The sequence below is a fragment of the Tenrec ecaudatus genome, chromosome 16, assembly GCF_050624435.1.
Source record: "Tenrec ecaudatus isolate mTenEca1 chromosome 16, mTenEca1.hap1, whole genome shotgun sequence".
In the NCBI taxonomy this organism is placed as follows: Eukaryota; Metazoa; Chordata; class Mammalia; order Afrosoricida; family Tenrecidae; genus Tenrec; species Tenrec ecaudatus.
Window position 1 is genome coordinate 30634673 of NC_134545.1, and position 23957 is coordinate 30658629.

Genomic DNA, 23957 nt, shown 5'->3' on the forward strand with positions numbered 1-23957 from the left:
ACGTCATACCTGCCTGAGAGAGAGACTGGGATGCCCACTGGATCCTTGGTCCCGAGCAAGACAGATGTGGTGTGTGTGTGGGGGGGCAGGGTACACATATGACATGCTGTACAGCTGGCCCTCTCTGCACACAGGGACTTCCATTCTGATTAAAAGCCAAGGCCTAGAATTGACATCATGTGCTCCTACCACAGAACGGAATTCCGGTCCTCATGGGAAGGGGAGACTCCTGGCCAGGGCTCGGCAGGAACACATCTGTCCAGCCCACAGAGCATACATGGTGGGCTCTGCTGGCCCCATGGCTCACCCTTCACAGGGCAAAAACAGCGGTGGCAGGTGTGACTGTCTAGCCAGAGAGGGCTGTGTGCCTGGGAGAGTTATGCACGAGCACTGACATTTTATTGCGTCTCACTTCAGGGACCGTGAAGCGTGATTTCAAATGGCAGGAAGCCCATGGCCAGGCAGTGAGTGGGAGCCTGCCTTGCCGGGACTCAGGGACCTCAGGTCCCCTGGGAGGTGGGGTGGCTCCCTCTCCAGGCTTGTTCCTCCCCAGTATGTTTCTAGTACCATCCTGAAGCCCCTAGCAGGACCCCAGCAGGGAACTCGTCAGCGGCAACTCCAATACCTGTGGGCTTGTGCTCCACTCTGCGCCGGGAAGTGAACTCAGGGGTGAGAGCTGCAGGGAGCAGAGAGAGCAGGGGGAGAGAAGGAAGGCCAGCATCACCGGGGCTCCATCGCCACCCTGCCTTCTGTTTGCACCAGCCTATAGACTGTGTCACCTGTCTAGGGCCCCAGGACCTCTGTTACACACATGTGCGAGGCCCTTCCCTGGTGGGCTGGCAAACATACCCTCAGACCAGCTACCTGACATCTCTGTCTGCCTCAGAACTGGGGCGCAGTACCCGGCATGGGCCCTGGTGGGGTTTGACTTCCCCAGCCTTAGAGAGCCCCCACGCACAGCCCGAGTCAAGGGCAGGGCTCATGGAGTCATAGAAGCCCCCTCATTCTGTGAGCACGAGGTGAAGGTGGATGGGGGAGTGTTCCATTGGTGGCACGGCAGCCCCCAGGATGAGGACTGAGCTCCATGCAGTCTGCAGCCCCCTGCTTTAGAATAACCTTTCTACAAGGACTTCCCTGGGTCACCTGGAGCCCCGGGGCAAGGACCAGTCACCTCCAGATGGGATGCTGGCATGGTGCACCTTCAGGCCTCTCAGCTGCTATACTGCGCCCTGTGCTGAGGGGCCTGGACCCCAGGCTGAATCAAACCTTGTCCCTACACAGGCCCAGAGCTGGTCACCACTGCCCTTGGACATGTGAAATCTCAAAGTCAAAAGTAGATGAGAGTAAATTTCAGAATCACCCAGCATAAGAGAAATCCCCCACTGGGCCAGGCTTTTCCCAATCCCTGGGGAACAAATCCAAGGTTGAACTTGGCTCTTGGTTTTTGAAGCCAGGAAACAGGTACATTGGTGTTTGATTTACATTAGCCCATCTTATCAGCACTTCCAGCGAGCTGAAAAGCAGGAGGTTGAGTGTTTACAGTCTCGAGCAGGGACGGGAAAGAGATGGAAGTGCTGGAGGCAGCTCCTAGCCCCCTTCCTCTCTCAGGCAGGAGCCAAGGGCAGTCCGACAGACTGGGAGGAGGAGGAGCAGTGGGGACAGGCTGCGATAAGGGCCCACGCAGTCCCACCAGGACATGGCACAGCATAGGGACACTGTGTCTCCCACTTGCAGGGTCTCTGGGACAGCCCCTTGCATCTCAGCTGGCAAGCTGGTGGTCTCCAAGCCTGCAGGACCAGGGGCTGTAGATGGGGATACCCACCCCAAAACCATGATGCTTCCCTGCTGCACACTTCTCTGGGCACCTGAGCAGCATCAGACCCTCCATAGGCCCCCAGACTCTCAACCCCTCTCCCCATCTTCCCTAGGACACTTACCCCTTCTCATGTATCCTCAGACTCTCTCCTCCTCCTTCTGTGGCCCCAGCTCCTCTCTGGGAATCCCCTGACTCTCCCCCTCTTCCAAGTACCTCTAGGTCCTCTCTCCTACAACCCTCCATATGTCTGCAGGCCCCGCTCTTCCCCCTGTGCCTCAGTCGTTCACACCCTGCTCCCTGAGTCACTCCCCATGCCTGTCTCCCATGCCCCTTCCCAGCGTCCCTCAGGCGGTACGCTCCAGCTGCTAGGAGAGACCCACTGCCCAATGTGCTCACCCCCTTTTCTGCTCCGGTATCCAGCATGTGACCAGCATGCCAACCAGCAGCAGAGGCTCAGCTGGCCAGACGAGACGATGAAGCTGAAGATGACTAGAAGGCAGCAGAGGTGGGCAGAGGCCCCAGTGGGTCTCGAAAATGTCCGTCTGGGACTGGAGCGTGTTCGGGTATACGGTAATGCAGACGTGGATCTAAGCCTGTAGCAACTTGGCCTCTTGCTCATTGCCATCAAGCCAATTCCAATGCCCAGCGACCTCATGGGACAGAGGGTGTTCAAGGCTCTGGCCTTTCAGAAGCAGATGGTCAGGCTGGATTTCCGAGGCTTCCCTTGGTGGGGTCAAACCATGGCCCACCTTTGGGCCTAACCATTTACATCACCTGGGGACTCCTTCCTGGCCCATCAGAAACATGCGCTGGGGCTACACGAACACTCCGAAGCCCAACTCACCAGCACAAAAGACAAGCATGAAAGAAAGGCCAACAGTTCAAACTCACCAGCTGCTCCAAGGGGGAAAGAGGAGGCTGTCTGCTCCCGTCAAGACTGACAGCTTCTGAAACCCACAGGGCAGTGCTACTCTGTCCTACAAGGTTGCTGTGGGTTGGAATCCACTCAATGGCAGTGAGTTTGGTTGAATCCTTGCTAGTTTGGATTGAGGAATAAAAACATATGCGTTCCTCCCCAAGCATCACCTGGTGCCCCCATGATCAATGCCTCGGAGGGCATGTCTAGCCGTGTTAAAGGAAACTGGAAGAAATGAACTCCAGGCCTTTATGTGAGCATATATTCTACGAGAATCTAAATTTAATCCATTCACCAGCACAAGACAAACCAGATCAGAAAGTCACATGAAGTTCTCTGGGACTCGACACAGGGAACAGTATTTCTGAAGGCTGGACCGGCGGCCTTTATACAATGCAGAACTTTGAACTGTTATGATATCATACAACAAAAGTCTAATCACTCCACAACCTAGTTGTTCTGCCCTTTGAAGAGGCCTGTAGCCTGAGTAGCACACAGGCAGGAAGGGACGTCTGCTTCTTTGATTTGTATAAAGTAAATTAAACAAAGCTGCCAACCATGTTTCCTCTCCTTCACAGGAAGTTACTAAAGGGCAAGAGATCAAAAATACCAGGTGACTCTCAGATGATGAGATGGCTCTTTATCCCCACCCCACCTCCAACACATAAAACAAACAAACAGAAACAAATGGAAACAAATGTGGACCCGTAACCTTAGCCGGTGGCTTGTGTATTACAGTGATGCTGGAAGCTACGCCACCCAGATTTAAAATACCAGCAGAGTAACCTGTGGTGGACACGTTTCAAAAGAGCTTTCAGACTAAGAAAGACTAGGAAGAAAGACCTGGTGATCTCCTACTGAAAAGTAACCAGTGAAAATCACATAGATCACGACAGAATATTGGCTGCGGCGGTGCTGGGAAATGAGCTCATAGGTTGGAAAACACAGAAAGCTAACAACAAAAACCAAAGACGTCAGGGAACGTGGGTCATTTAGGCCGCCTTCCTTTGAAGTCATTTGGAAAAGTAAGTCACTCAAATCCTCCTGCCCCACACTTTAGAATCCAGCCGACTGCTCACTCTCCGGTCTGTGCTGGGCCTTTTTGACCCACCCCAGGCCTTCATGAGCCTTCCTCACCACCAATCAGTCAATTCTGACTCATGGCGACCTGAGAGCACAGACAAGACGGATTCTTTTAGGAGGAGAAAACCTCATCTTGCTCCCACAAAGCAGCTGGAGGTTTTGAACTGCTAACCTTGTGGTTAGCAGCCCAATATATAACCGGCGACAACATATAACCTTGGAGTCTTCACCAGTTTAAAGCCTGCCCACAGAGGAAACAGATTGAGTTGGGAACTCATGGAATTCCCGAAGAACGAACCGTCTCTTGCCCTTCAAAGTTCTTTTTAAATGCCAATCACTGCCTGAACCTCTTGCAAGGAGCCTCAGCAAAAGATATCTGTCCTCTACTCCACTGCCCTTGGACTTTGCTCCCAAATTAGGAGTTCACTGTACAGGTGGAGGAAAACCCTGGAGGAGACAGATTGCCCCAGAGGCTACCAGGGGCTCACACATGACAATTGGGAGGAGGCACAAGGCCAGGTAGGTAGTGTCTCCTCCTGCTTACCTGGGGTCACTATGAGCTGCCACCAGCCTGATGACACCGACCAACAACTAACACAACATAACTCTGTTCTAGTGTTTCCCAGATTGGGTGATCTCACCTCTCGGGGCCTCTGGAACTATCCAAGGAGAGCTCACTGCCATCAAGTCCTGTCTGACTCCAGCAACGCTGTAAGACAGGGTGGACCTGCTCTTCAGGGTCTCTGAGACTGGACCTCTTTACAGCCTGGTGGCTTCCGACTAGTGACCGATTTCTAACGCGTGGGGGCCCCTAACCAGCTATGCCCCCCATGGCCCCTGAAATGATCCGGAGGGGCGGGCGCTGCCACACAGAGGCCCACCCTGGGTTTTGCAGGGCCAGCGTGCGGGCTGAGGTTTTGTTTTGCTTGTGAAAAGGGGGCAGAAGGCCAAATCCGTCTGGGAGTCGATGCTCAAACCCACTGCTTGGAGCATTGTTTCGTACTTAGTGCCGCCCTGTCTTGGAGACTGTGGCTTTGAGAAAATATTTTACAGACAGTGGTCTGGGCAGGGGTGGGGAGCCTGCTCCGGAATCCATAGTTCAGGGAGCAGCTCGCCGCCAGCGCCACTGGTCACTTCCTGGGACCCCAGTTCGGCGGGGGTGCACCTGGTCCAGCTACCCCACGTGGCCAGGACTCCCCCACGTGCAGACGCCTGGTGCTCTCTAGCTGCTCAAGATGAGGGGTCTGAGTGCCCCCAGACTGCCTGCCTCCGCGGACTTCCCAGCCCTGACCTGGGGCGCTGGCGATGGAGAGCCCGATGGAGAACCCAGGAAATAGGCATTTGGAGACGCAGACCTGAGACTTGCCTGGGGAGAGTGAGGAAACTCAAAGATGGAGGACCTTACTGCCAGGACGTGTGGCACCAGCGGACCTCTGTTCCGACAGCCTTCAGCCAAGGATCGGATCGTCAATTGAGTTCCAGGCAGTTTGCCATCCTTATTGATTCTAGTAATGCTGATCAGTGCTTCTGGGTTCCCTCATCTGCCTCCAAAATCATTGAATAGAGTTTTGCTGTCTGCGTCTCTGAGCAGTATTACTGTGTGGGCTCTTATCTCCTAGTATCGACAAGGAGACTTAGAACTGAAGCTTAGAAATCTAATTTATTGTATCTTATTTTCTTTCTTTTTTTATTAAACAATTTTATTGGGGGCTCTTCCATCTTTTATCACAATCCATATATTCATCCATTGTGCCAAGCACATTTGCACATATGCTGCCATCATCATTTTCAAAAAGCATTTTCTTTCTACTTGAGCCCTTGATAGCAGCTCCTCGTTTTCCCCCTCCATCCCCCGGCCCCTTCTTATATCTTATTTTCTATCATCGTCTTGTGTGTGTCTGTGACTCTGTACTTCCATGATGTGGGAAAGCGAGACAGGTATTCACTAGGACTCTTCCACAGCTGCCAGGCCTGTGCCGAGCACTGGATGAGGCGCACTGAGCGATCTCCTGGGGGAGTCTAGGACGTGATCTCCATGTTCACTGTAACTCTCAATTCCCTGCTGCAGGGAAGACAGCTCACAGAGCAATCACTCTGCTCTTTCTTTAAGAAGCATAAACAGTCCTATCTCTAAAATTCAAACAGCACGAGCAATTTTCACTTCTGAAATTAAAATTTTATAATGTAATTGCACGGGGAAAAGGCGATGTAGCTAACAAAACCCTGCATTTTAATACAACTAATTCTTTCATTTCTGTTAAACGGAATATACAGTTGTTCCCCATGCAACCAACTTTTGCTTCTAACTGTAATTTTATTTCACGTTAACAAAACACAGATGATAAAAAGACAATTTTGATTGTGACGATCTAATTACAATAGTAAAAAAATTAATTTACACAAAAATATGTATTTTATGGTGGTTTAGGTGAAAGTTGACAGAACAAGCTGGTCCCCATTGAGCAGTGGGTTCCCAGATGGCTCTGTGACCTTGCTTTTGATCTCACAGTGCAGCAGGTGCCTGCCTGTTTCTACCTTGCACTCCCTTGTCCAGGTCTCTTCCCCTCCTACCTCCCCCCGCTGCATAACTTGCTTTTGGGCAAATGCTGCCCTTTTGGTCTCACAGAGTTGATTGCTAGGATGGAGGGCATATGAATTTTATTCCTTTTTGTTTTCCCAAATATTGTAATAATGAACTTTTTTAAGTTTTAGAAAAATAACCTAATGCCTAACCATCAGTATTGTTCAACCTTACCAAGTGATAATAATGTGAATTGTTAGGAAGTGCCCCTTGCCCCCCGCCCCCCCCTCCAGCTCCCTTGAGGTCCAGCAGCAAGACTTCCGGTAGACAGCAGGGAAGCCTGGCAAAGTCCACGTAGCACTGGGACTAAGAGGCGATTGGAACTGGGTAGAAAATTAGATGGTTCTGGTTCCCACTACAAACTACTTTGGAAAAAAAATGTCTGGGTAGAGTGGGAGAAAACCGTGGACCAGAACTCCGGGTCACAGAAGTGCAGGCTCTCCGGTCAGATAGAAACAGTGGGACTCCGAAGACTACAGTGCTCAGTCCCCTTTGGGATCAGAGATGAACCCCTCCACCACCACCACTACCCCATCCCCCACCCCGCCCTCTAGAAGAATCAGCCATTTAAGACCAAAAGAGCAGCATTTGGCCAAATATAAAGGTCAGAGGACAGGAGAAGGAGGACTGGAAACAGGAAGCACAGGGAGGAAATGGGGTCCTCTATGGGACCCTGAAGGCAAGACCATGGACAATTGAACCAAATTGTATTTTATTGTATTTATTTATTTACAAGTTGTGTTTGAATGTCTAATGTAAAACTGAAGGTCTGCTCTGAACACCTTCACCTCACACAATAAAAAGTGAAGAGACAAAACAAACCGGGAGACCTCATGGAAACTGAAATCTGTGCTAGGGACGGGTCGTTTGCGGTGTGCTGGCTTTCTTCGTTTCTTCTGTACAGCCCAAAGCCCCCTGTTGAACAAGCCTGCAGGCAGAGCAACGAGGGGGATTGGCCCAGCCAAGTTATAGCCTCACTTTGGGTCCAGGCTCTGCTCTAAGGGATCTTTTTATTTTAAAAAATCATTTTATTGGCATATACCTCACATATCATGTAACTTAATCGTTCATTCATAATAAGATTTGTGCCCTCGTCACCACAATCAATTTCAGAACATTTTCTCCTTGGGCTCATTGTTGTTAGCTCCCCATGTCTCCTCATCCTCCCCTGCCAAGTCATGCCCCTAGGTCATTATCAATCCAATTACGGTCTCTATAGGTCTACCACTCCTGAATTTCACATACAGCCCATCATACAAAACACAAACAGGAAGCAAGCAAACCAGCAACAACCAGAGCACAAACCCAACAACCATGACGGGACAGAACACAGAAAAACCTCAACCCCAAAGCAAGCAGAAAATATTGTAAACTGAAATGACTTTAAAATGGGTCAAAAGGGAGATTTACTGATCAAACTATATCTGCCATAGTCAACTACACAACGCTCGGTCTGGTCGTGAGGCGGCTACGCATCCCGCAGCTACTGCCAGAGGGCGTCCCGAGAGGACCCTGCAGATGGAATGTGGACACCCACCGTGGTCCCTGCTCTCTGCAAACCAGGTGCTTACAATTTAAGCTCTGGTACCATTCCCTCCTTCAGATTTGGATTTGCCCTAAGGCAGTGGTTCTCAATCTTTCTAATGCCGCGACCCTTTCATACAGTTCCTCATGTTGTGGTGAGCCCCCCCACACACACCATAAAATTGCTGACGTTGCTACTTCATCACTGTAATTTTGCTACTGCTAGGAATCGGGCGACCCTGTGAAAGGATCGTTCGACCCCCCAAAGGGGTGGTGGCCCACAGGTTGAGAACCGCTGCTCTAAAGGAGCTTGAGAAAATACACAACTTAGGTCTGTAGAGACCAGACTGCTGACAATAGTCATGAGAAAACCATGGTCATTCAACCACCTGAGGGCCACCTGTCGTGCTAGCTAGGACACTGGGGAGTAATGCACTTCCTGTGCTATTTATTTATTTTTAATTTAAAAACATGTTTTAAAAGGTCGTTTCATTATCTTTTTAATGCCCCTGCGAAAGAAGCAGGGGCAGGGAGTGAGAAGACCACATCCTAAGTCCTGGCAAAGCCAGCACAGGATATGTGACATAGACGCGTCACTCAGCCTCTGTGCATCTCACCTTCCTGTCTGTAAAACAAACCAACTGCAGCACGGAAGTGCTGCCACTCACACTTCCTTTGCTTCTGTCCGCCCTGCAGGTTTGTCTCTCTGTCTGCATGTCCAGGGACTCGCTTATCTGACGCCCCCCCCCCCCCCGCCCCCAGCTTCTGACCATTGTCTCTGCACTGACCTGCTACAGCTGCCACGGGTCCCGGAGACCCAGCTGAGGCAGAGGAACTGAAGCTTGCAGATGTCAGAGCGGCCCTGTTTTTTCCATGATAAGAAGGATCGTGGTGCTGAGACCAGGGAGAACAATTTTTTTTGCCCTGCTGTTCTAAACAATTTGCATATATCTTCTCAATTAACCTTTACAGCAATTCTATGTATGGTAAGATTGTCATCGCCCTCATCTTCGAGATAGAGAACCTGAGGCACGGAGAGCTTACACGGCTCCAAATCAATAGCAGTCACTGAAAGCCATCTTCACACATTCACACACACACACACACACACACACACACCGAGAAAATGAAAGAGATTTTAATCCTGAACACTTCATTGTTGTTCGCTCTATTTAGCTCATTTAAATACAATGAAATTACAACATTCCATAAAATAGCTGTCACCAGATATAAAAATATAAATAATAAAAACTGGGAAAGGAATGCCTCACTGCGCGGAGTCGGTGTTGACTCACGGCAACCCTGCAGGACAGGAGGGACCCACCAGTTTCCGAGACTACAGCTCTGTGTGGTAGCAGAAAGCCTACCTTTCTCTCCCACACTGAAAGAAAATGAGAGATTTTCATTTAAAATAAGATCAAAGATTTCTCTTTCCAGCCATGATGAAAGTGACAAGGTCCAGGGTTGCCCCTAAGATTCACGAGATGGCAAATATAAGGGGGCTTTTAAAAAGCTTGTGGGGGAATTCCGTTGTCTTTCAATCTCCTACAGCCACAGATGGCTCGAAGTGCCCTCGTCTGTAACACAGGGGTTTATCATCAGAGGGCGACAGGCAATGAGGTGGGCAACCCGTGCGAGAGGGAAGGAAGCTAAGGAACCACAGGCACATGGCAGAGTCCTGCTCAGAGGCACTTTCTGCGTGGAGCCGTTACCTCAGGGAGCTGAAGAGATGGAGGCTGGAGTTCAGAGAGGTCTAGGTAGCTGTAAGTCGTGACTCAAAGGAACAGAGAGGAAGGAAAAACACATAAAAACAACTTGGAATCTTCCGCGGAGCCCCCTGTGGTGTGCTGAAAAACAAGCGCTCACATACAGGGACAAATGCCAGGAGCCTGGCAAAGGACCACAAAGCTTCTCAAGTTCACACAAACGGGAATAGTGGACTACTCACCAGCCACCACCCTATCTTTCCGGGTCACCTGGGAATTCAGGGAGCTCAGAAGGTTGCATGGCAGGGGTATCGCGAAAATAGTTCTAAGGAAAAGACAAGTCCCAAGACCCTCCTACCGGCCTAAAACGCGGTCTGCCAATGATTCATTTAATCCCCCAAGTAACTGAAGATTTTGCTGGGACAAAGCTCAAATCTTTCATTAAAAAAAAAAAAAGAAAGAAAGTGACCACAGAATCCAGAAAGGGTAGAACTGCCCCTGCGAGTTTCTGAGCCTACCCGTTTATGGCAGTAGAGAGCCCAGGCCTTCTCCCGGGAAGCTGCAGGTGGTATTGAACTGCTGACCTTGGGGATCTCAGTCCAACACACACACACACACACACACACACACACACACACACACAGTGTCGTCACAAATGTCTGCACACTTGTGAGAAACTATAGCAATAGAATGACAGCCACAGCACGCTGAGGTACAAAATGACTGCTACCCTAGACTTCTAATCCCAAAGAAAAGACCTCTCAAATTACGAAGGCAAAATATTCCTCTCCAAAGGTCAGTTCAAAGCCAAAAGAAACGATTTCCTGAACTACCCATTTAAAGGAGTAATTAATTTAATAATTAATGTCTTTTAAAAAATAAATCATTTTATTGGGGACTCTTACAGCTCTTATAACAATCCATACATGAATTGTATACACACATTTGTACATATGTTGCCAACATAATTTTCTCTCTTTTTTTAAAAAGATCATTTTATTGGGGGCTCTTACAGTTCTTTTTTTTTTTAAACAATTTATTAGGGACTCATACAACTCTTATCACAGTCCATACATATACATACATCAATTGTATAAAGCACATCTGTACATTCTTTGCCCTAATCATTTTTTTTTCTCCTCTTTTCTTTTTTTACATTTTATTAGGGACTCATACAACTCTTATCACAATCCACACATATACATACATCAATTGTATAAAGCACATCCATACATTCCCTGCCCCAATCACTCTCAAAGCATTTGCTCTCCACTTAAGCCCTTTGCATCAGGTCCTCTTTTTTTTCCCCCTCCCTCCCCACTCCCCCCTCCCTAATGAGCCCTTGGTAATTTATACATCGTTATTTTGTCATAGCTTGCCCTGTCCGGAGTCTCCCTCCCCCCCCCTTCTCTGCCGTCAATAATTAATGTCTTTAAGCAAAAACTGATAGAGGGAATGAGGAGCACCATATGGACATGTGCATATGATTTTCTTTCTTTTAAAACTCATTAGTAATTTACAACAAAAACTATTTATAACATGCCCAGAGATAAGATGTACGCTCGCAAGAGCACCACGGATGGTCAGGAAGATTTGTTGCCAGGTGCCTTCAAGTCGGTTCTGACTCAGAGTGACCCTACGCTCAACGAACGAAACACCGCTGCACCTGGAAACGTTGTACGAGCAGGTGGGCCGGGCTCTTTACGTGGTGGGCAGCATGGGCATGAACTCTATCGTGACAAAGCTCTTCCCAAACAGGAAGAGAAGAGGGAGGTGGGAGAGGCTCAAAAGCCCAAGAGCTGTCCGTGTGTGCATCCTGGAAACGAGCAGAGGGAAGGTGGGAGGCAGGGGGCAAGAGCAAGGCTGAGACGCCTGGATGCAAACGTCGGTAGCAGGGACCACGCCAGGGGGAGGAGGGCCCTGTGAGAGTCCCAGATTGGACTACAGAGGTGTGGCCGGAGCATGGAATCAGAGCTACATCCCCAAGATTCCTAGGCAGCGCCCCGTCCCTGACAGTACCTAGAAAGGACTAATGGAGAAGACTCAGACAGAAACCACTCTGGCTCCTGGTGTGCTAGGGGGAAAGAGACCCCAGAGGGATGCTTGTTCTGTAGAGACCCTTTTATTACGCTTTATGCCACAGCAAACAAAGATCAGCCTCCCAAATGAGGGAAACCCTCAGCATACCCAGCATGCACATAGTCCCGGGTCTAGTGGCCTCTGGAGAGTCACAGAGCATATGTGAATTATAATTTATGGGCTGGAGAGGGGAACCGATTACAGGGATCTACATATAACCTCCTCTCTGGGGGACGGACAACAGAAAGGTGGGTGAAGGGAGACGTTGAACTGTGTAAGACATGGCAAAATAATAATTTATAAATTATCAAGGGTTTATGAGGGAGGGGGAAACAGGGAGGGAGGGGAAAATGAAGATCTGATATCAAGAGCTCAAGCAGAAAGCAAATGTTTTGAGAATGATGATGGCAACAAATGTACAAATGTGCTTGACACAATGGATGGATGGATGGATGGATGGATTGAATGTGATAAGAGTTGAATGAGCCCCCACTAAAATGATTTAATTTAAAAATGTGCATATGATAGAAACCAAAGAATCCGGGTGACATTGTGGATGGCAAGTTATTGGTTCAAACTCATCAGGTGGCCCAGAGGAATGAGGAGAGGCTGTCGTCTCCCATAAGGATTGACAGCCTCAGAAACCTTGAATTCTGTCACTGTGAGTCACAATCAATGAGGCGACAGTGGACCTGGTTTGGGGAATGGAAATCATCGCAAAACCATCACTGGCAGCAGGCCAATTAATCACGATTGCAGGTGGGATGATAGAAGTGAGGGAAAGACCATCCTTGAATACATACACAGTTGCAGGTTACAAAAGGTTACAGAATTGGTTCTGGAGCTTTGATATGACTCGTCAGCAGAAGCCCAACTTTTAACTTAAATGAGGTAGCATGAGACTACTTTTGATAAAACATTAAAGACACAACCAAGCAAACGCCCTCATTTTTGTGTAAGCTGGAGGGCAAACTGCCCCTACTTTGGTGTGCTATGGACCTGACATTTCTGCTTTAATGAGATCAAGGAGGACTCGCAAGGCCTCTGAACTTACTCTGAGTCAAAGTGGAGTTAGGGATCGTACTGTAGATCGCAACCCTCCATGTATCACATGGTTTTAGCATTTAAACTCTCAACACCCTGGTCTACCCACCGGCAAACCACACCACACGAAGAACCTTCTGGCAATGCCTCAGGCCTTCCTGACATTATCACTTTCACAACTTCCATTTGGTCCGAATGAGTCAGCCAGGGTCTCAGAGCACCAAGTACAAGAAGATATCATTCTTAGGAATTGGACTCTTAATTTTCAAAACGGATGTCTGCGTGACACATGCTGAGAGTCACTCTTCTCCCTGCTGGACAGCTGAGAAACTGAACAAACAATGCTGGCCCAAAGCCAGGCTACCCCTGGCGAGGTTCTGAGAACCTTATCAGTAACAGCATCAGGTGACGTCTGATTCAGCCGACACCCACCTTCACTCTGAACTGCAGGCGTCTGAGAATCACAAACTCAGACTCTTCCTCAGCGATCGCCCTGACTCAATACAAAATTCTTGAGACCTAGTTCCCATATATGTTAGGCAGAGTCCTCTAGAGAAACAAACTCAGGACATTTCTGGAGATAGATAGATAGATAGATAGATAGATAGATAGATAGATAGATAGAGTTGATATAGTGAGGAGGAATATTACAGCTAATTAGTTCACACTGCAGTACAGGGGACTCAGTTCAACTCACTCTTTGTGAAAGGTAATGTCCTGGACATCCTTCAGTTCATGTGGGTCCAAGGGCAAGGCAGCAGACAGCAGGGTAGGTCAGCAACAGTCAGTAGCTCGGGAGCTTATTGAGGCCCTGATGGGATCTCGAACTCAAGCAGGTGACAGGATCCACCAGCCTCAAGTTCAAGTAATGTATGAACCAGCAGCATGTTGAAGCAGATCTGGAAGGCGCCTCAGGCTCTAGAGACACAATCCGCAGTTTGGCTTGGCCCCAGGTAGTGTAGCTCACAGATTGAGGCAGAGAACTAGCTAAAGCAGCAACATGCTGGTCTGATCACCAGGGAGCAAAAGGGTTATGGGTTGTCAGTTGCTTTATTTATTTCAGTTGTGCTCCAATCAAGCTTTGACCTGATTAAACTCCCCCCACATGTTCCTATTGGCCTAGTTGGCACAATAAACCTAACCATCACACCATGGGAGCAATTTAGGGTGTTCTCCTTGTGTGTCTCCCTACTTTCAGAGTCCATGGTAGAGTTGTCTGGGTGCATCACAGGAAAACAGACCTGGCAAGTTTCACGAAGCACTCCCGAGGAGAATGTGAAAGATGGAGAGTTTCCCAGACTGCTTTTCATATTTGGAGATTTCTCAGGCTTAAGAGCAGCTAACAATATCCATAGCATAAAGAAAAAAGAAAGGAGCCCCCAAGAAAAAGTAGCCAACAATACAACTATCGGTGGCCATGTAGAAAGATCCTTTACCTTGAAAGTGATCAGTGGAATATAGATTACAAAATCAAACCCATTGCTATCAAGCTGATTCAGACTCCGAGTGGCCTCGTAGGATGGAGTTGAACTGCCCCCTTGGGTCTGTGCTATCAGGACCCCTGCAAGGCACAGAAAGTCAAGCTAATATCAACTTCTTCAGCATGACTCCAGGTTAGCCAAACATTCTCTCTTGACTCCTGACTCAAGGTCAAATTTATTACAGCTTGGTTTTTACCTTCACCGAAGGATAATCACTTCAAGAATCACTAGCCCTGCCTGGCATTAACCCACTGCTGGTGACGCAATTCTGATTCATAGCAACGACATAGGACAGAGTACTGCTCAGGCAGCAATGTAGCTTCAGTATTGCTGGGGTTGTTGCATAATCTGTTGTCAATTTGAGAGGATTAAGAGTGAAGAGGTGGAGTTTATCCTGTCAATCAGGTCGTAGCTTGATGACTCCTTTGGAGGCACTCAAAAGATAAAGGTGGGATACTCACTCAGTCTCTGCCACATCGAGGCAGGCTGATGGCAGCCAGAGCCTCCTGTGATCGTCCTACATTTGGCGTCATTGCATGTGTTTCGTGAGTCTGAAGAGGACTTTATAGATTGGTATTGAACATATGGGTTAATACCAGACGTATGGACTTGATCTGGACTGGGCTGGGATGTTTTCTCAATATTCAATTGCTCTGGTATATAAAGCTCTTTCTTTTTTTAAATTAAATACTTTTATTGAGGACTCTTACATCTCATATCACAATCCATACATTCATCAATTCATACATGTATCAAGGACATTTGTACATATGCTACCATCATCATTTTCAAAGCATTCTCTTCCCAATTGAGTCCCTGATATCAACTCCCCATTTCTTTCCCCCCCTCCCCGGCCCATCCTCCCTCCTGAACCCTTGATAAGGTATAGATTATTATTTTCGTATATAAAGCACTTTCTTATACACATATGAGTGTCTATGAGTTTGTTCTCTAGTCTACCCAGACCGACACGGTTGGCTGGTAAGAACCAGGTGGGCAGGACAGATCTAGCAGCCATAATGAGGGAGCATAAGACTGTTCGCTCCCATCAAGATTTAGCGTGTCGGAAGTTCCTCCGGTTCCTAGAGGCTTCCTCGCCCTCCACTATCAAAACCCCGGTGCTGCTTCCCAGTCAGACTAGACCGGATCATGTACACAGGTATAGAAAGGCATGGGAACTCACGGCACACAGAATCCACCAGTGGGAATGGTGCTGCTGGAAGGGTAGGGGGAAGAGGGGAGGGGAAGGGAGAAAGAGGGAACCAATCACAATGATCGACACATAACCACACACCCCTTTACAGGGGGAAGAACAAGAGAAAGCATGAGGCAAGGGAGACAGTGGTTGGTGTGAGAGATGGAAATAACAATGTACCATCTATCTGGGGGGTTATGGGGGGAGCAGGGGACAAGAATAAAAGAGCTGGTGCCGAGGGCACGATAGAAAGTAACTGTTTAGAAAAGAGTGATGGCAACATATGTACCAACATGCCTGATACAATTGATGTATGGATTGGGTAAGAGTTGTACGAGCCCCTAATAAAATGATTTAAAAAAAAAGATTTAGAGAGTTGGGGGGAGGCTGCAGCAGAATTGATTGTAATTACACAGCTCATTTTAAAGGCTATTTAACCATGGGGGGAGCAGGGAATGTTCTAGAATTGATTGCAGTAATGCTTGTACAATTCTTCTTGATATGATTGACTGCCTGAATTGTAATATATGTGGATTAGGTGCCAATAAAAATGTTTTTTAAAACATTTTATTAGGGGCTCATACAACTCTTATCACAATCCATCCATACATCAATTGTGTAAAGCACATTTGTACATTCGTTACTCTCATCATTCTCAAAACATTTGCTCTCCACTTAAGCCCCTGCCATCAGCTCCTCATTTTCCCCTCCCTCTCCGCTTCCCCCTCCCTCATGAACCCTTGATAACTTATAAATTCTAAGGAGGCATAAAATGGCCCATTAGGAGCCCTGCTGGTGTTGTGGCTATGCTCTGGGCTCCTAACCACGTTGGCAGTTTGAAACCACCAGCCAGCTCTGTGGGGAAGGTGAGGTTTCCCACGCCTGTAAAGGGTTACAGTCTTGGAAACTCACAGGGGCAGTTCTACCCTGTCCTGAGGGTCGCTGGGAGCGGCAGTGAGCTGGGGTTGAGAATAGTCCATTGTGTGAATGTACTTGAGCTGACTGATCCGTTCCTCCACAGACAGGCTTTTTGCTCTTGTGGATCACACTGTTAGCCACAGAGGTGTGCACTGACCGATGACATTCCCCCAGATGTATACCGAGTAGAGAGATTGCTGGGTCCTACGTGTGCCTATATTTGTTGCATGTGTTGAAGGCAGCCCCGTACGACTTTCCACACTGGCTGTGAGATCCTGCAGGACCACCAGCAGAGGGTGAGGACTCCAAGCTCTGTGGGAGATCTTTGCATTACCTTTCCCATACACAGTTTGAAGCCCCTCCAACAGGCCTGCGTCTTTGACTCAGATCCCTCACTGAACTTCAAGGCTGCCTAACCAGTCACCCAACTCCCCCCTAAGTCAGACACCGCCTTCTTCTCACCACGTAGCCTCCTCCCTGGTAGTTCATCTCATAATGAGCCCCATGGTCATCTAAGCTTAATGCCAGTCAGAGCCAGGAGCCACGGCTGCCTCCTTCTCCCAGCACACACCCAGGTCATCACCAACTCTGTCCCCCCAAACAAAGTCATGGCCATCGCCTCAATTCCGCATCATGACCCGAGAGCACAAAGTAGATCTGCCTCCATGGTTTTCTGACACTGTGCCTTTTGACAGGAGTAGAAAGACGCATCTTCTCACCAAATCTTAAAATCCCACCCCCTGCCCCCACTACACACACAGCACAAGACCTTCCCCGTCTGCCACACAGCCTCGGCCTGAGAAGTAACCATCTCTCACTAGGAAGAAGACCGCTGCCCTTTGTATCCACCGTCCTCACTGCAGATCAAAGAGCATGAGCAATGGGCTTGCAGTTACATTCTGCTTCAACTCTCCTTGGCGGAGTAGTGGTTCTGTGTGGGGCTGCAACCTTCGTGGTCAGCAGTTCAAAACCACCAGCAACTTCTTGGAAGAAAGACTGGACTTTCTATTCTATACCCAGTTCCAGTCTCAGAAAGCCACCAGGTGCAGCTCTGAGGGGGCATTAACTCGATGCCAGTGAGTCGTGGTTTCCAACCTTCCGGGCTGACCATGGACCGAGAGCAATTCTTTGGGGGAAGAGGAAGGGAGGGTGCCAGTTGCAAAAGGAGAAAGAAGGAAGGCAGAAAGGGAGGGAAGGAGGAGACACTAATCCCTTCACAACGCTGAGCAACACCCCCTCTCTGGGCTGTATCGCCTCAGACCCCACCTGGCACGTTCCCTGCACCCCCTCACCCTGCCCAGCTCAGCTCAGTACTCTTAATATGGAGCCTTCCCTGGAGTGGCTCCCCTGTGCACACTGTCCCCATAGCCTGTCACTTTGCACCTGAGAAGGTACCTGTGTAAAATTCCATACTTGTGACATTAGTTTAATGTCACCCACCCTCTCACTACCACCGCTCCCAGCTCTAAGTGTCCTGTAAGCAGAGACTTAGCCTTGAACCCAAATGCCCAGCAGAATGTCTGAATCAAAGCAGTCAGCTGGTGGCTCAGAGGCAACCTTGTGTGGACAGATGTTGAGGTACTCTATATGGACAGCTGTTTTTCAAAATAATTTATGTTTGGAAATTTTCACCAGCGTAAAGAGTAAAAGGAACTCGTATGTCCTCCTCTCCTCCACACCTTCAGTTTCAATAGCTAGACTCCCTCCCATCTCCTTGCCCCTTGAAAATGAAGGGTTTTCAGAAATTTGGGGTGAGGGAAAATTTCATGGTCTTTCAATTCTGTGTTTTCATGAACTTTTGTACACATAATTTCAAATCCAGTCTTTCTTACAGCCAAGTTGATTCTGACTCCTAGTGGCCCTATAGGACAGGGTAGAATTGCCCCTGTGGGTCTCCCAGACTGTCCCTCTTTACAAAAGCCTTGTCTTTCTCCCAGGGAGGAGCTGGTGGGATCGAACTGCTGACCTTGTGGTGAATAGCCCAATGTGTAACCTGTGAAGCCATCGCAGTTCCTTGAAAAGCACAGTAACAATTCTCTATAGTTACTCAGAGGTCCGAGGGCACCCACCGCATAGAATTAACACGTTTGACACTGTAGGTATTGGAGCATAAATTCTGCACACTTGGCTTATGGAAGTTTCCAGTTTCCAGGGGAGTCCTCAGCCTATTTTGACTCTTGACAGAAATTTGGCCTCTGTTGAGTTCTTTCTGACCATGAACCCACAACCGTAAAAAGCTCTGCCCTTGGGGAAGGGCTGAATTGGAAGGTGAATTACTTCCTCTCCTCTGGTCAGCCCAGGGAGCCACAGAGTCACCTTCAGGGGCTTGTTTGTCCTTATTGGAAATTGAGGTCCTGGGCAGGATGGTCACGACTCCTGACCCAGTCAAGTTCATCACAGAGCCCAGCACCAGTCTATGAGCTTTTTTAGTCTGTCATTGTATACACAGCCCAATCACGGTTCCCTTCCAAATTCCAGCAATGGCAGTACTGGACGAACATGCAGGGGATCGGGATTTTGTAATCATTTATTTTGTTTGCCTTGTTCTGTAGAATTAGCCACTTTTCGGTGAAGCCCTTGGCCACCCTGTGGCCTCTTACGGAGGAGCTCCCGCATCCCGATGCCTTGTCTTTGCGTGTGTCTCCTCTAGGTTTTGTTTAGGGCTTAATAGAGGGGCCTTATTTGGATTTGGGGTCTTTCCCCACCAAGAAGCGTACCAGCTTGCTGATGCCTGCTGCGCCAGGCCTTCAGTGCTCCAGGGAGGAGGCTGAGAACGTGTCTCAGGTGGAAAAGCAATCGGGCGGGGGCTGCTGTCCCGCCCTTCCCGACGCTGACAAACACAAAGAACCCCTTCAAGTCACCCACTTGGCTGAACCATGCACCTGAAAGCGCTCGGAAGCTTCCTTCTATGGGGATTTTTTGCCCCAACACAAAGCAGGCCAGACCGAGTAAATGGAGGTGGACAAAAACAGGAAAGTCTGATCTAGCAGGGGGGAGGCGGGGCAGGCAGGGCCCCATCACAATACGGCCCGGGTTCCTGACTCCAGAGCTGAATGAAAACAAACGACATCATGCTGGCCTTGTGCACGTGAGCACTCAGGAACACATCTCAGTGTACGCCATCATGACGGACAGACAGAGCCTCCTGGCACGTCCTGCTCATAAAACACAAGAAAGGACAGATAAATGCACTCTTGACCCAAAACAACAACAATGCGTCTTGTTATGAAATGGATTCCCATGCACAAGACCGAGTTCACACTGCCCAGGTTTCTCAGGCTGTCCGTCTTCTCCCATCGAGCAGCTGGTGGGACCTGGTGGTTCTCTGATCTGGTGGTTGGCAGCCATCCACTCTGCCGGCGCATCACCTAAGTTCCTTTGTTTCTTCTTGAAGCTCTCTGCTGCGGAGTTGATTTCCACTCATAGCGACCCTCCTGGGCACAATCCTTGGCGTTGGAAGCAGCCTGCCACATCTTTCTTCCAGGGAATGGCTGGTGGGTTGGAACTGCTGGTCGTTCCTCTTGCAGCTGAGCACTCAACCATAGCGCCACTAGGTGGATTTTGTTTCTTCTTTTAAAGATCATTTCATTGGGGGCTCGTACAACTCTTATCACAATCCATACAATCCCTTCCCCTTCCCCTCCTGGCATCGCTACTCTCATTATTGGCCCCAGGGGTGTTTGTTCTTCCAATCCAGTGCATTCCCCATAGGGCAGAGTGGAACTGCTCCTTAGGGGTTCTGAGACTGTGGATCTTTACTCTTTCCAAACTCAAACACTGACTGCCATTGAGTGGATCCCAGCTCATAGCTACCTTCCAGGACAGGGTAGAGCTGCCCCAATGGGTTTCGAAGACTGGAACTCTTTATGGGAATAGAAAGCCTCCTCTTTCTCCTGGGGAGCCACCGGTGGTGTCAAACAGCTGACCTTGGGGTTAGCAGCCACACAGATGACACACGATGGCACCAGGGTCTTCAATCATTGCCCAGCTTGGCACCCATCACTTTGATCTGCAGTGAAGGCTAAGGGCATAAGCCACCTCCACCGAGCTGCCGAAGGCATGCATCACTCTGAAGAAAAAAAGAGATAGAAGGATTTTTCATTTAAAAAAATTTAAAAAGAGGAAAATGTGAACCCCTGTCATGGAGTCCCTGCCCACTCGGAGCGACCCTGGAGGGCAGGGTGGACTGCCCCTGTCAGTCCCCAGTGCTGCCACTCCTGACAAGGGACCAGAAAGCCTTGTCTTTTCCTGAGGAGTGGCTGGTGGTTTTGAACTACTGACCTTGTGGTTGGCAGCTCAACACGTAACCACTACGCCACCAGGGCTCTGGAAGATTTGTGGTCTGGATTTAAAAGCACAGGATTGCCCAGGCTGCACTGCGTTTGCTGTTGGTGTTGGAATGCCCGGGAACAGCAAACACGGTTACACACCTTGAGGAACCTCATCAGTTTCACGGAATTACGCACTGGGGGAAATGGTGGGGAAATGAAAAGAGGGCTCCAGGGTCAATCTAGAGATCTGAGAGCCGGAGTCTTGACTGCCTGCCAAGCCAGATTACATGACCGTGTCCCAGGGACACCACAGCCGGCCGGGATGGGCCTGTCGTAACCACAGGGGAGAAAATCAACTTCAAGGAATGAACCCCCCTCTTGTCTACCCAGCACTAGGCCGGCCACCGCAGTCCTCCCTCTTCCTCCTGTCCCCCTGCCAGCAGTCTTCCTGCAGGCCCCAGTTGGACAGCTGCGGGACCCTCGCGAGAGCAAGACGGTGGGGAGATGGCGTGTGTGTGTGAGATGGAGTTATCCTGAGTTAAATCAGCACCTGAGAAACTGTAGTTTACTTTTCAGGTGGGGAAAAAAGTGAATGTAGAAGAGTTATGTTCTACAAACAGTAAATGGCTCTGCAGAAGGCTTCTGGCAGCTTCCTCTGAGCTGCCGGCCCAGCTCCCCTCCTGGGGAATGCCGTCTCCCACAGTCATTCCATTTTCCTTCCGCTTACATCAACACAGGCGGAACCACCGGTGCGTCCACGCAAATCCTCAGCAGACAACTTCCTCCGTTCAATGGAGATACAAACGAAAACCCCCAAACAAAAAACTGCACTTTCTTCAGGTTGGTTCTCGGGCGGAGTGGGTTCAAGTCCTAAAGGGTAGTCCTGTGGATTCATGAATGTCCCTGTCCCTGGGAAGAGTAGGGCCAGTGCACCTAGTAACTACGAGCTAGGGGTCGGGACCCAACAGCAGCCAGGACACCCAACCGGTGCACCGAGCTCATTCTGACTCCCAGGGTAGAATCGCTCCGGTGGGTTCTCAATACAGATCTGCCTTCTTCCAGGGCATTTCTGGGTGGGTTGGAGCTGGCTATATTTTCACTAGTGGTTCAGCGCTGAATCCTTTGCGCTACCCTGTGCCCAACCTACCTGCTTCTGTCAAGTCCATTCCGGCTCGTAGCTGCCCTACAGCCAGAGGAGGTCAGCTCCCGGAGGTTCCTGAGACTGGCATACGTATTGGGAGCAGACTGCCTCTCCTTTCCCCCTCAGAGCTACCGCTGAATTCTAACTTCTGACCTTGTGGGTAGCAACCCTCTGGGGCCAGGGGCCCTGTGTGACCGACACACTGAATGTAAAATTTGGTTCTGCCCCTCACTTGTTCCAGACCAATTGCTTACTCCACTTCCCTGCTTCAAGTGGAGCTGAAGGGAGGGAGCCCTAGTGGTGCCGTGGCCACACCGTCTGCAGCTGCTCCTGGGACACAGGCAGGGCTTTCTGCTCCCAGGAACAGTTGCAGTCTCAGAAACCCTCAGCACAGCCCGATTCTGTTTCGGTTGGCACCCACTTGATGGCACTGAGTGAGCTCCTAGCCAGTGGCGCATGTGGAATCCACGTGAAGCACTGGACCTACCGAGAACACGCTGCCCTGGAGTCAACGTGAGCTACCCGATCCAGGATTGTATGTAAGTCTCCGTCGGAACAGCCAGTCTTACCTTTTCCTCTCAGAGCCGCTGGTGGGTTTGAACCATTGACTTGGTGCTTTAAACCGCCCAATGCTTAACCCCCTGTGCCATAAGGGCTCCCGAGCACTCCAAAAGTATTAACAATTATTTTTGTTGGCTTTTGAATTTGGTTACAAACATTTTAATGACTAAAAATGGCATATTTACTTATACCTCAACTCAGGGCTAACTATTATTGGTACTGCGTTTTAAAAGACAAGCGACCATTAATTTGTTGTTTGTATTTATCTGTCTGGGGCTATGAAAGACTTCTGTGACGTCACTCAGATGTGGTTGTTAGATGCTCTGACTCATAAAGACCCCAAGAACAAAGGAAGGAAACACAGTTCAGTCCTGCACCCCCCTCACAATTGTTGCTTCACTTGAGCCCATTGTTGCAGCCACTGTGTCAATCCGTCTCCGTGTGGACCTTCCTCGCTCGCCGACCCTCTGGCTCACCGAGCATAATGTCCTTTCCCAGAGCCTGGTCCCTCTTGATGACATGTCCCAGTCTTTGCAAAGACCACGAGACCAACACTTGCCATCTTTGCCTCTCAGGAGCATCCTGTTTGTTTCCTCCGACACGCATGCACTATTTTTGCCTGGCTGTCTGGGACTTCTTCGCTGCAATGAAAAGGAAAGTCCTTCTGATCACCTCTCAGGCACCTAATCTCACCTCCACTTAATCTTCTCAGTACCTGGGTGGTATAAATGGTTCAAATGCTAAAGCATGCTGAGGTAGTTAGTTTATTGTGCCAACCAGGCCAATGAACACGTGTGGGGTTCATTGAAGGCCAGAGAGATAAATGGCTCCGTGAGCCTCACCTTTCAAGTTCTCACGTCTCTTGCTTTGTGATGGTCGGACCAGGGTGCAGCTGTCTTAACCAGTTCCCTGCCTTAGCTGGCAAGGATCACTTCCTACAAGACATCCCTGAGGAAAAGCCACATGGACCTATCCTGATGCAGCCCTGGGTGCTGAAGCAGCCGTGTGGAGACCCCTGCCAGTGCTGAGATGCTTATACATTCACTGACTCGGCTTTCCTCCTGCAGTAGGCATCAGTGTGTCTGTTTTGTGAGACGGAGGAGGACTTGGTGGATTGGTGTCGGAAATATGTGTTAATGGGTTAATGTTGGACTTGTGGGCTTGGGCAGCCCTGGGTTGGGATGTTTTCTTGATGTGCACTTACCCTTTTTATAAAACTCTCTCTTATACATATGCGTTTCTGTGGATTTATTTCTCTAAAGTACCTGCCTTGGAGAAAGGTCTGGTGATCTGTTTCTAAGACACCAGCCCCTGAAAACCCTGAGGAGCGCAGTTCTCTGGCACGCATGGGGTCACCATGGTGGCCATTGACTTGATGTTTTGTTTTGTTTTCATTTTCAGTTGTCTCCGTGATAAAGCAGACTACTCTGGAGAGGGGTGATAAGAAATAATGGAAATCACTGTTCCGTTTCTATGCACGGGGCAAGCACACATGCCTGAGAACACTCAAATGTGTGGGAGCACCACCCAGATTGAGAGGGAGGAGAGCCAGAGCAGGCCAGCGCCTGAAGAGTTACAGAGGGTGTGAGCAGGCAGAGTTCAGTCCCCAGCCCGCCACAGATATTGGGGATATTGGGTCCA

General features: G+C 49.3%; 1 pseudogene; it reads left to right on the forward strand.

Annotated features, from left to right (window-relative positions):
- Positions 1–5206: 5206 nt before the first annotated feature.
- Positions 5207–6663, forward strand: LOC142428574 (transmembrane protein 243-like; annotated as a pseudogene).
- The last annotated feature ends 17294 nt before the right edge of the window (positions 6664–23957 follow it).